Genomic DNA, 11,276 nt, shown 5'->3' on the forward strand with positions numbered 1-11,276 from the left:
GGGGTGGAGCGCTGCTTTCCCTCCCCACTTCTGAAAGGGGACTGGGGAGCGGAGGTCCCAGTGGCGACGGGGCGCTGGGTTTCCTTCCCAGCTCTGTGAGGGGACTGGGTACAGGCCGTTCCTGCAGGGGCGGGGCGCTGCCTTCCCTCCCCAGCTCTGCGAGGGGACTGGGGAGCGGCCTTTCCTGGGCAGCGGGGCATTGGGTTTCCTTCCAGCTCTGCCAGGAAACTGGGCAGCAGCCGTTCCTGCGGGGGTGGGGCGATGGATTCCCTCCCCAGCTCTGGCAGAGGACTAGGAAAAGTCCGTTCCTGCAGGGATGGGGCACTGTTTTCCCTCCCCAGCTCTGCGAGGGGAATGGGGAGCAGCCATTCCTACAGAGACGGGGCTCAGCCTTCCCTCCTCAGCTTTGCCAGGGGACAGGGGAGCAGCTGTTCCTGCGGGGGCGGAGCACTGGGTTCGCTCCCCAGCTCTGCAAGGGAACTGCGGAGCGGCGGTTCCAGTGGGGGGGGAGCGCTGTCTTCCCTCCCCAACTCTGTGAGGGGATTGGGGAGCATCCATTCCAGCGGGGGCAGGGCGCTGGGTTCTCTCCCCGGCTCTGTGATGGGACTGAGGAGCATCCGTTCCTGCAGCGACGGGGCTCTGCATTCCCTCCCCAGCTCTTCCAGGGGAGTGGGGACCGTTCATTCCTACGGGGGCTGGGAGCTGCCTTCCCTCTCTGGCTCTGCAATGGGACTGGACAGTGGCTGTTCGAGCTGGGTGGGCCACTGGGTTCCCTCCCCACCTCTGCCAATGGACTGGGCAGAGTTCCCGCGCATCAGGCTTCAAGTTGAGAATAATTTCCTATTCCCGCTCTGTGGGAGGGGAGACTTTTAAATGCGCTCTCTGTGCGACTGCACATGGCTAAGCAAAGAGAACAAACCCAAATCCCCCCTGTGCTTTGGGAGCCAGGTTTGCGGTGGGAATTCTGTAGTTCAGATGACTTCACACCTGGTCATTGTGATTCTTTACCAGTTTCTCTAGCATTGGGGCACCTTTACACTTCAGCTGTGATAGCTGAGTGGTTAAGGTGCTGGAGTTGAAATCCAATAGGGTTTCTCTGCGCAGGTTCAAATCCTGCTCGCAGCGAGGTCTGTGTTTTAGCCAGTATCTTATCCGAGCAATTCCCTGTGTACAACCCCCTGAGACACTCTCAAGTCTCTCCCCACCCCAAGTAAATCCTCTTCTGCTCCTTTCATAGAGATGCCTGGGACACCACCACCCCGTGTCCCTGAGGTGTCAGGCAAACTCTCAGTGCCTGCAGCCTCTGCCACTCACCTAGTGCCCCATAGATCAGCCATAACCCTGGTTCTGCTCCTCTCTCTAGTGTGTGAAAGGAGCCAAGTCAGTGACTCCATGGGATTTGCCCCGGACCCCTCTAGGGCCAGCCCTGAAGGGAAGCACTGACTATCACAGTGACAATACAACTGACCAGCATTGCGGGGGAGGCTGAGGGAGATCCACACTCATCAGGTCTCTTCTCTCCCCCAAGGTGAGCCAGACACTGCTCTCTCCTGACTCTCACTCTAGCAGCTGGACACTAAGGAGCCATTTCCCCACAGCAAGTGCATTGAGTGCACCTATGGTGCTGGGGGGGCCTGGCGCTGCTGCTGGCTCTGGGGCTGGCAGGGGGGTTGATGTCTGCACAGACTCTCAGCTGCCAGGCCGGACGGGACACTTGAGACCTTACCAGACTGTCTCATTGAAGACGGGGGGTTGCAAGACCTATACAGACGCTCTCCAGAGCACGGAGCAACATCCGCCCATGCAGCCAGACAATGAGCATTTCTCACAGCCTGGAGCCAAGGGTGAGGTGGCAGCTACTGTTCCAGCTCCTGGGGGACAGGCCCTGTCAGCCAACAGACACTTCTTACTCACCACAGCTAAGGGCGCCGGCTTCCTCCAGTGGGGGTGTGAAGCAGCCATTCTTTTCCTGTCCTTTTTGTGTGCGACTGCTGACAAAAACATCCCAGATAGAGAAGCAACAGGCCAAAAAACTGTCATGCAACTGCTAAAGTAGCTCAGTTGGGAGAGCGTTAGACTGAAGATCTAACGGTCCCTGGTTCAATCCTGGGCTTTGGCAGTCCCTGTCATTATGCTTTGTGCAGAGATGGCTTGCCCTCTGGGAGCACAGCAGTGCCTCCACCCAAGGTGAGTTCCTGACCTTGGGATCTGCAGTAGGAAAACACAGAAGGGGCTTACTTGCCCCTAGTTGGCCCATCTGACCTTTAATGATGAGAGCTGTCTTTCCCAACATGGTGGGAAGAAAGTGAGGCAGGGCAGCCTCAGGAATGGTGCCAGAGGGCTGCTAAGCAGGGGTTGGGGATGAAAACTCTTCTGTGCAGCTGAGCAAGAGCAGTACCAAGGAAGGGGCATCTGTAAAAGTGACCCCACACACCTCTCCTCCTCTGGGCAGCTGGTGCTGACAGCTCCAAGGGAAGGCTTAAAAGCCACAGAGCAACTGAGGGCAGGACCATATCTAGGTGTGGCCTTCAGACAGGCACAAAAACACCCAGCCAGGCTGCTCCCTGCCATGCCAAACACCCACTGAAGGTCACCAGCATGCAGAGCGGCTGCTGATGCTCTGTAGCCAACATCAGAAGATAGTAGGAAAGCAGGGCCCAGGGCCAGCCCCCATGGTGGGGCCTCTGACTGGTCCCACTCAAGGTATTCACTTTTGCTGTGGGCCAGGAGATTTTACCCCAAGAGGCTTTTCCCAAGCTGGCAAGAAGCAGAGAAACACCCAGGCTCCCAAGAAGCTATGTAGCAAGTACCCTCCAGCACAGGGGCAGGTGCACACGCTAGCCCAGGCTGCTGCCCACTTTCTTTGGTAAGTCAGGAAGGGCAAAGGCTAGACTGGAAGCACCTGGGGCTCCTGCCGCAGCCTTTGTGACACCCAACCCCCAACTCCTTCCCAGGCTCTAGCTGAAGCCAGAGCATTGGCCTGAGCAGCCAAGAAGAGGTTCCAGCCCTGAAGGGAGCAGGACGTTCAGCACAATAGTAAAACTGCAGAAACACAACCACCTAGAGACTCAAACCCTCGATCTTCTGATCCATACTCAGACGCCTTATCCGTTAGGCCACATGGTAACATAAGAAAAGACCCTCCAAGCACTTCTTTGGAAAAGGCAGACACTGTGTTTCTCAGGTCATCTACTGAGGGGGGCTGAGACTCTCTGGGCACAAGAAGTCGAGTTCCCAGCAACACGTGAGACTTAATTCTATGGAGCCAGGTGCAGGGCTTTGGAAGGGAGGCTCAGGCATGGGGGATTGGGGTGCAGCAGATGGACCGGCTGTCTAGGTGTGGAGATTTAGTCACACTGAGGCACAGAAGGGAGGAGGAGGAGTAATCCTGCTGACAGTCAGCGGCTGTGCAGAAAAAGAGGAGGGGTTCTGGGGACATTTTTTGCCTCTCTTTTGCCTATCTGCTCGCTCTTGTGGTGAACGGGAAAGATGATCTCAACTAGCTCAGTTGGTAGCCCATCAAGCTCTTAATCTGAGGATCCAGGGTTCAAGCCCCTGTCTGGGCACCCAGTTTTAAATTGCCTTGTGTGCCAGGAGCCAAATGATTCCTGGTGCTTCTCCACCAGCCACATGCAGATTCCCAGAATCCATGGCCATTTCCTGGAAAGGTTCCTTTCCTCAGGAATCAGGAGAGAGGCAACATCCACATTACCAGAGAACCTCCTGAAGGCAGCCTGACTGCCACTCTCACAGTGACCGGCAGGCCGTTCCCTGCAGCTTGCGGTCCCAGGCATGCACATGCTGCACTGGTGCCTGGAGCTGTCCCTGTCCCTGTCCCTGACCCAGGGCAGAGGACATTGGAAGCTGAACATCCAGAGCTTGCAAGATAAAGGAGCAGGGGGGTGAGGCCTGGTGGTGTTGGCAGAACAGGAAAGCATCAGAGGCCTCTATGGCAACCAGAGGGATTGACGGAAGTCAGTGAGGGAGGAGTTGGCGGCTTTGTTCCAGCGGTCAGGCAAACACCGCAATATCAAAGAAACCAATGGTGCCAAGTCCTGCAGTGTTGCCTGTGGGATTTCCACAAGAGCATCCAGGCTAGGGAGCCAGTGATCCTGTGACTGTACAACCGGATCAAGTGACAGCTGCCCGAGTTCCATGAGATGAGGCTGCAGCTGGCCGATATGAGCGGGAGCACCGAGTGAAGGGAGGGGCGTCCTCCCCTGACATTTTTGCAGCCTGCAGGGAATGGAGACCAAGCAGGGGGATGTGGGGACTCAGGGCAGGACCCGCGGATCCCATAGTGCAGGACAACAGTCGCTGGAGAAGGAGAGAGAGTCCTGCGAGAGGAAGCCGCTGGTGGGAAGCAATAAGTGCAGAGTGCAAACCAGTCAGCCGAGAGACACAGGGGTCTAGAAAACAAAATGGGAGCAGGTTCCATGGTGTAATGGGCAGCACTCAGGACTTTGAATCCTGGAATCTGAGTTCAAATCTCAGTGGGACCTCCTGCAGATATTGTAGTTTGCTGCAAAGTCTTGGAGCTCAATGTGTATAGTTACTTTCTACCTGGGTAAACTTCAGCAAGGTTTTTTTCTCCTCCTCATGGGTCACTGATGCCCACTGGAGATAGGTCTTTGGTCCAGCTGGCCGCTATTGGGTGGGGTCCTAGAACTTAACAGTCTGGCTAGAGATTCCTGCGGGTTGACCTGATGGTTTGGTTTCTTGCTGCTTCATCTGATGTCCACAACTTTGGTCCCTGTAGCTGCAGCTCTTCCTCTTGCCCACATGGCATTTAAAGGAAGGAGTGCCAGGGCCAGGCTTCCCAGGCTGGAGCCCAGCACACCTCTCCTCCTCTGGGCACCTAGAGCAGAGGCGGCTGGCGCTGACAGCTCCAAGGGAAGGCTTAAAAGCCACACAACAACCGAGGACAGAGCAAGAGGAGGGCAGGACCATGCCTATGTGTGGCCTTCAGACAGGCACAAAAACACTCAGCCAGCCTGCTCCCTGCCATGCCAAACACCCACTGAAGGCCACCCACAGACCAGCATGCGAGGCAGCTGCTGATGCTCTGTGGCCATTATCGAAGAGGGTAGGAAAGCAGGGCCAGCCCCCCTGGTGGGGCCTCTTACCATTCCCACTCAAGGTGCTCACTTTTGCCATGGGGCAGGAGATTTTACCCCAAGAGGCTTTTCTCCAGCTGGCAAGAAGCAGAGAAACACCCAGGCTCCATGTAGTAAACCACCTCAAACACAGAGACTGGCGCACATTTGGAAGAGGGAAACTGCTCTACACACTAGCCTGGGCAGCCGCCCATTTTCTTTGGCAAGTCAGGAAGGGCAAAGGCTACACTGGAAGCACCTGGGGCTCCTGCCCCAGCCTTTGTGATGCCCATTCCCCCCAACTCCTTCCCAGGGCTCTAGCTGAAGCCAGAGCATTGGCCTGAGCATCCAAGAAGAGGTTTCAGCCCTGAAGGGAGCAGGACTTTTAGCCCAAAGGTAAAGCTGCACAAGCACAACCACGAAGGGACTCAAACTCTCAATCCCCTGATCCGAAATCAGATGCCTTATCCATTAGGCCACGGGGTCGCATAAAAAAAAGGCACTCCAGGCACTTCTTTGGAAAAGGCAAACACTGATGCATCCAACGAAGTGGGGATTCACCCACGAAAGCTCATGCTCCAATATGTCTGTTAGTCTATAAAGTGCCACATGACTCTTTGCTGCTTTTGCAGACGCTGTGTTTCTCAGGTCAGCTACTGAGGGGGGCCGAGACTCTCTGAGCACAAGAAGTCGAGTTCCCAGTGAGATGTGAGACTTAATTCTCTGGAGCCGGGTGCAGGGCTTTGGCAGGGAGGCTCAGGCATGGGGGACCGTGGTGCAGCAGATGCACCAGCTGTCTAGCTGCGGAGATTTAATCTTACTGAGGAGGAGGAGGAGGAATCCTGCTGATAGGCAGTGTCCAGGACCGGTGCAACCACTAGGCGAACTAGTCAGCTGCCTAGGGTGCCAAGTTGTTGGGGGAACCAAAAGCCACACTCAGATGAGGCAGTGGAGAGGAGGTAAGCTGGGGAGGGGGCTTGGGGGCGTGCGGGGAGAGGGCTTCCCGTAGCAAGTAACAAGGGCGGGGGCGTGCAGAGGAACCTCTTCCTGTCCCAGCTCACCTCTGCTCTGTTTTCTCCCCTGAGCACGCCGCCCCCACTCTAATTCTCCTCCCCTCCTATGCTTGTCGCACTAAACAGCTGATTGGCACCGCAAGCCTTAGAGGCAGGAGAAGTGGAGCAGTGCCGGCGTGCTCAGGGGAGAAGGCAGAGCAGTGGGGAGCTGGGGCTGGGAGATGCTGCAGGAGGGGCTGCCTGGCTCTTCCCCATGGCCCCTGCCCCTGCTCCACCCCAGTCCCGCCCTCCTGCCCCTGCACTCACTGCATGGTAAGTAGAGTGACCCAGCCTCAGCCTGGTCCACTCCCCTTGTTCCCAGCCATGCCGCCAGCAAGTGCTGTGGGGTGGCTCCCCCCTCCCCCCAAACTTGGGAGCCAGGGGAGTTGTATGGCCCTGGGTCTCTCATCCCTCCATCCCTCCCCTGCCCCCAATATCCCTCCTGGGCTCTGTGGGGCTGGGTCTCTCTCTCTGCCCCTGTGCTCCCCCCTGCACAGCATGTCCTGGGAGAGACTGAGTTTCCCTGGACCAACATTTCACCACTCCACACGTCTCTTCTGTTCCCCACCTCCCTCCACCCCACCTCATTTTCCCTGCACTCCAGGCTGGGTCTCTGCCAACCTCCTCTCCTCTCCTCCTGACCCCAATATCTCCAGCCCCTATGGGTCTATGGGGCTGGGTCTCTCCCTCCCTTCATCCCCTCCCCCAATATCTCCCTGCCCCTATGGGTCTATAAGGCTGAGTCTCTCCGTCCCCCATTCTCCCCTCATGCCCTCCCCCAATATCTCCCTGCCCCAGGCTGTGACGTGCTATGATGTGTGCTGGGGCTGTGACGTGCTGGCGCAGGGCTGGGTTTTTGCCACCCCAAGCGGCAGGGAAAAAAAAACAACCCACAATCGCAATCGGCGGCTGCTCCATTGCGCTGCCTTTTTCTTTGGTGGCAATTTGGTGGCAGCTCCTTCCCTCCGAGAGGGACCGAGCGACCTGCTGCCGAATTGCTGCCAAAGAGCCCGACGTGCCGCCCCTTCCCCTTGGCTGCCCCAAGCACCTGCTTGCTGAGCTGGTGCCTGGAGCCGGCCTGGCTGGGGCTGTGACGTGCGCTGGGGCTGTGACGTGCTGTGACCTGCTCACTCCCCAAGGGCAACTCACTCACTTGAAACCAGCAGGACAGAAGGTGTCACGTGTCCGTGGGCGGGGTTATGCAGATGAGCAGTGTCTGGCGGCAGTACGGGGGGCAGCGAGATGAACCGAAGGAGCCGGGCAGAGAGAATTCTCTGTGTGTGGACAGAATCCGGTGTGGGGAGTTCGTGTGGGGAGTGCCTGCACCGGAGTCACTTTGGGGCAGTGATTGCCACTGAGCTACGTAGTGACAAAAGGTGTGTGAATGGGGTGTGGTGCCTGGCTGGGAGCAGCTTGTGGTGATAAGAAAAGGGGTGGGAGCAAGAGGTCCTGTCCTAGCAGGGGGTGTATACCCTGAGAGGGTGTTTTGTGGGTGCAAGTAGGTTTGGGGGCTTTTTGCAATGACAAGGGGTGTCTGCAGCTAGAACCCTCCTAACCCCACTAGTTTTCTCTATGTTGGGGGGGGGCAGATTCTGTGATGTCACAGTCCCTGGGGGAGGAGTTTGAATCATAACTCCAGAGTGGGAGAACAACTCCCCCGACTCCTGCTCAGTCTCCACTAGGGGGCTGGGCTGGGATCTCTAGGGAGGGAAGCACAGGGAAAAACAGTCTCCCCTATGGAACCCAGGAGTCCTGGATCCCAGTCCCCCTGCTCTAGACCCCTTCCACTTCCAGAGACAAGGATAGAACCCAGTGGTCCTGGTGTCCAGCCCCTCCCTGCTCTGACCACTAAACCCCACTGCCCTCCCAGGGTGGTGTAGGGGTCACTGGGTCTGTGTCCCAGCTCTGCTAAGAGCCTTGACTGATTTTCCCAAAGTGCTTCCTTCTGAATCTAGCCGACGAAGTGGGAATTCACGCACGAAAGCTCATGCTCCAATACGTCTGTTGGTCTATAAGGTGCCACAGGACTCTTTGCTGCTTTTAAAGATCCAGCACATCTGCCTTCTCTCCCCGGTCACTGGCCACCCTCGTGTGGGGGCACCAGCACTGTGCCGAGTAGTGATGGACAATTGTCCAAGCTGGCCCAGGGGAGACGTGTGTGTCCCTGCTGCCTTCTGCTGAGCCCTGCTCTGTCTGTGTGTGCATCTGTGACACTGTATCAGTGTGTTGCTAGGCTAACCAGTAGGAAATGGCTTTGCAGGATTTTGTATTCTGCAGCAAGTGACACACACACACACAAAGGGACTCATACAATCCCAAGAATACTCACATACAACACACCCAGAGGGACATGTTAGTCCAACCCCCAGAGAGAGAAACATTTACACCCCCAGCCACACTCACAATAACCCCCCACACACACCATGACATTCACAGTTGTGCTCAGAGACACAACTGCACGCAGTTCACTCCCACTGCTCCAAATACAAGGACCTCCTGCCCCACACAGCATGTGCCAAGGCCTGTTGAACTCACTGCCACGAGACAGCTACCAGTGAGAATGACCCCCTCGTGCTGGATCATCTGCTTGGCCCCCCACTCCCTCTTGGGGCATGCTGTGCGGCATGGCTGGGGATTGTGCAATAGCAGGCTGGGGCCGGGTCACTCCACTTCCTGCAGGAAGTAGCCAGCCCCCTGTCCCCCACAGAGGCCTGGGACCAGCCCCCCTCTGCTTCTCCACACACAGGCCTGGGGCCTCAGCCTGCTCTGCTCCCCTGGCTCCCAAGTTTGGGGAGAGAGGGGAACTGCCCCACAGCACTCGCCGGCAGCATGGCTGGGAGCCAGAGGAGTGGACCATGCAGTGAGTGCAGGGGCGGAGGGGCGGGGGGGCAGGGCTGGGGCGGAGCAGGGGCAGGGGCCATGGCAAAGAGCCAGGCAGCCCCCCCTGCAGCAGCTCCCCAACCCAGCTCACCTCCCCTCTGCCTTCTCCTCTGAGCACGCTGGTGCCGCTCCACTTCTCCCGCCTCCCAGACTTGCGGTGCTAATCAGCTGTTTAGTGCGGCAAGCCTGGGAGGGGAGGAGAATTAGAGCGGGGGCAGCGTGCTCAGGGGAAAAGACGGAGCAGAGGTGAGCTGGGACAGGGAGCAGTTCCCCTGCATGCCCCCACTCCCATTACTTGCTGCGGGCAGCCCTCTCCCCACACCCCCCCTGCTAGCCTCCACTCCTACCCTGCCTCTTCCCCCAAGACCCCTCCTCCCGCTCACTGCTCTCGGCCCCCTCCCCACCCTCACTCACTCTTACGGTCATTACAAAGTGGCAAGGCAGAGCCCTCCCATTTTTAAAAGTCCTGGGGTGTTGTTCGCCCCTGTTCAGGCACCCCTGGGTCCCAGCACTTCACACAGCTCTCCCTGATTTCAGCTGTTAGTGAGGGAGCCTCACTGTTAGCGCAGACTGGGCAGTTTGTTGGATGAGAGACACTGTCCCAAAGCAGGACGAATGCTCAGACCTGCTGATCAGTGATTTCAGATCTGTTGGTCTGCAGCAAGACTCTACAGTGAGTCTCAGTCAGCTCTGTTATTACACAGGGACGAACAAAAGGGTCAAATGGTGCCTGGAAGCCTTAAGAAGAATCCACCCCACCAAGTACAACACTTGTTGATACCAGCTCCTAACCCCACTGAGAATGTTTTGGGGTCACTCCTTGCCTTTATCAACCTAGGGGACTGAGAGACTAGGAATTAACAGGTGCTCCAGTGGCACAATTGATTAGCACACAGTACTTATAGGGCAGTGCTGAGGTTGTGAGTGCAAACCTCCCCTGGATCACTGGTTTTCATTAGCCAAATGGCTTCACCCCCTCAATTGGCCCTATGGAATGTAGAATTCTAGCCCTGGGGACATTGAAGCAACGTAAGAATCAAAAATACTCCTTCACTTATTACCTCTTCTCCAGAGTGCGGGTCAGAATCTACAATCCTTTCTCCCCCACCAGCCCCTGTGCCAGGATCCCTCAAGCAGAGCCTGGAGTCCTGCCCATCCTTGACCCCTGAGCCTGGAGGGAGAGGAGCAAGGAGCCATTGTTAGAGGGCTTTCCCTTCCCCTGCCCGCTTCCCTGGCTCTTGTCACACAGACAGCAAGCAGCAAAAGACCAGAAGTCCGAAGCGCAGACAGAAGGATGTTTACTGGGGTTAGTTTCCAAGCAAGCAGATTCCAAAGCCCTTCACACCAGTCAGGCTGATCTCTATACACGGACAGAGTCCGTTCCCCAGTGTTCCCTTCCCAGCTCTGGCACCACAGAGCGTTTACCCCACATCCCTACAGACAATTCTTTCCTGGGTGTCCGGCTGGTGAGTCTTGCCCACATGCTCAGGGTTTAGCTGATCACCATATTTGGGGTCAGGAAGGAATTTTCCTCCAGGGCAGATTGGCAGAGACCCTGGGGGGTTTTCACCTGTCTCTGCAGCGTCGGGCACGGGTCACTTGCTGGAGGATTCTCTGCACCTTGAAGTCTTTAAACAATGAGTTGAGGACTTCAATAGCTCAGACATAGGTCAGGGGTTTGTTACAGGAGTGGGTGGGTGAGAGTCTGTGGCCTGCGTTGTGCAGGAGGTCGGACTCGACGATCATAATGGTCCCTTCTGACCTTAAAGTCTATGAGTCTATGAGCTCTGACACTGCAGAGTGTTTACCTCACGTCCCCCTTCCCAGCTCTGACAGTCCAGAGCCTTGCCTGTGTCCCTGTTCCCCGTTCCCTATTCCCATCCCCCCGTTAGCAAGCATGATTCCAATTTCCCCGCCCACTGCCTGTTTGACCCCAGTTTATATGGTAATATTCTCAGCGAGACCTTAACCAATCATTTTACTGAAATGTAATTAACCAATTCTAACCTATTGTAACAGAATTCTCTAACCAATTACATCCCACTCCCCTAATTAACTTACACCCAGTAAAATTAATTCTGCAGCAGACAGAAAGAATTAGAGGACCAGACAGACTGACAACAGAAAAGCGGGGGCCATAAAGATAAACTCTACAGAAATGACGGTTTCACAACCACAACCATTGAGAAGAGATTTCTTGCCAGACCGGATGCTCCCTTAAGATCTGTTTCTTTATCTGGTGGTGATG

The 11,276-nt window shown here is 56.4% G+C and overlaps 3 non-coding genes across 3 annotated transcripts; all 3 read left to right on the forward strand.

Moving 5' to 3' along the window:
- Nucleotides 1-1,043: 1,043 nt before the first annotated feature.
- On the forward strand, nucleotides 1,044-1,125 carry TRNAS-UGA (transfer RNA serine (anticodon UGA)). The gene has a single exon. It is a non-coding gene; the product is annotated as a tRNA-Ser (tRNA).
- Nucleotides 1,126-2,046: 921 nt separating this feature from the next.
- TRNAF-GAA (transfer RNA phenylalanine (anticodon GAA)) lies at nucleotides 2,047-2,119 on the forward strand. The gene has a single exon. It is a non-coding gene; the product is annotated as a tRNA-Phe (tRNA).
- A 2,311-nt stretch (nucleotides 2,120-4,430) lies between these two features.
- On the forward strand, nucleotides 4,431-4,502 carry TRNAQ-UUG (transfer RNA glutamine (anticodon UUG)). The gene has a single exon. It is a non-coding gene; the product is annotated as a tRNA-Gln (tRNA).
- The last annotated feature ends 6,774 nt before the right edge of the window (nucleotides 4,503-11,276 follow it).

The sequence above is a fragment of the Gopherus flavomarginatus genome, chromosome 22 (assembly GCF_025201925.1).
Source record: "Gopherus flavomarginatus isolate rGopFla2 chromosome 22, rGopFla2.mat.asm, whole genome shotgun sequence".
NCBI lineage: Eukaryota > Metazoa > Chordata > Testudines > Testudinidae > Gopherus > Gopherus flavomarginatus.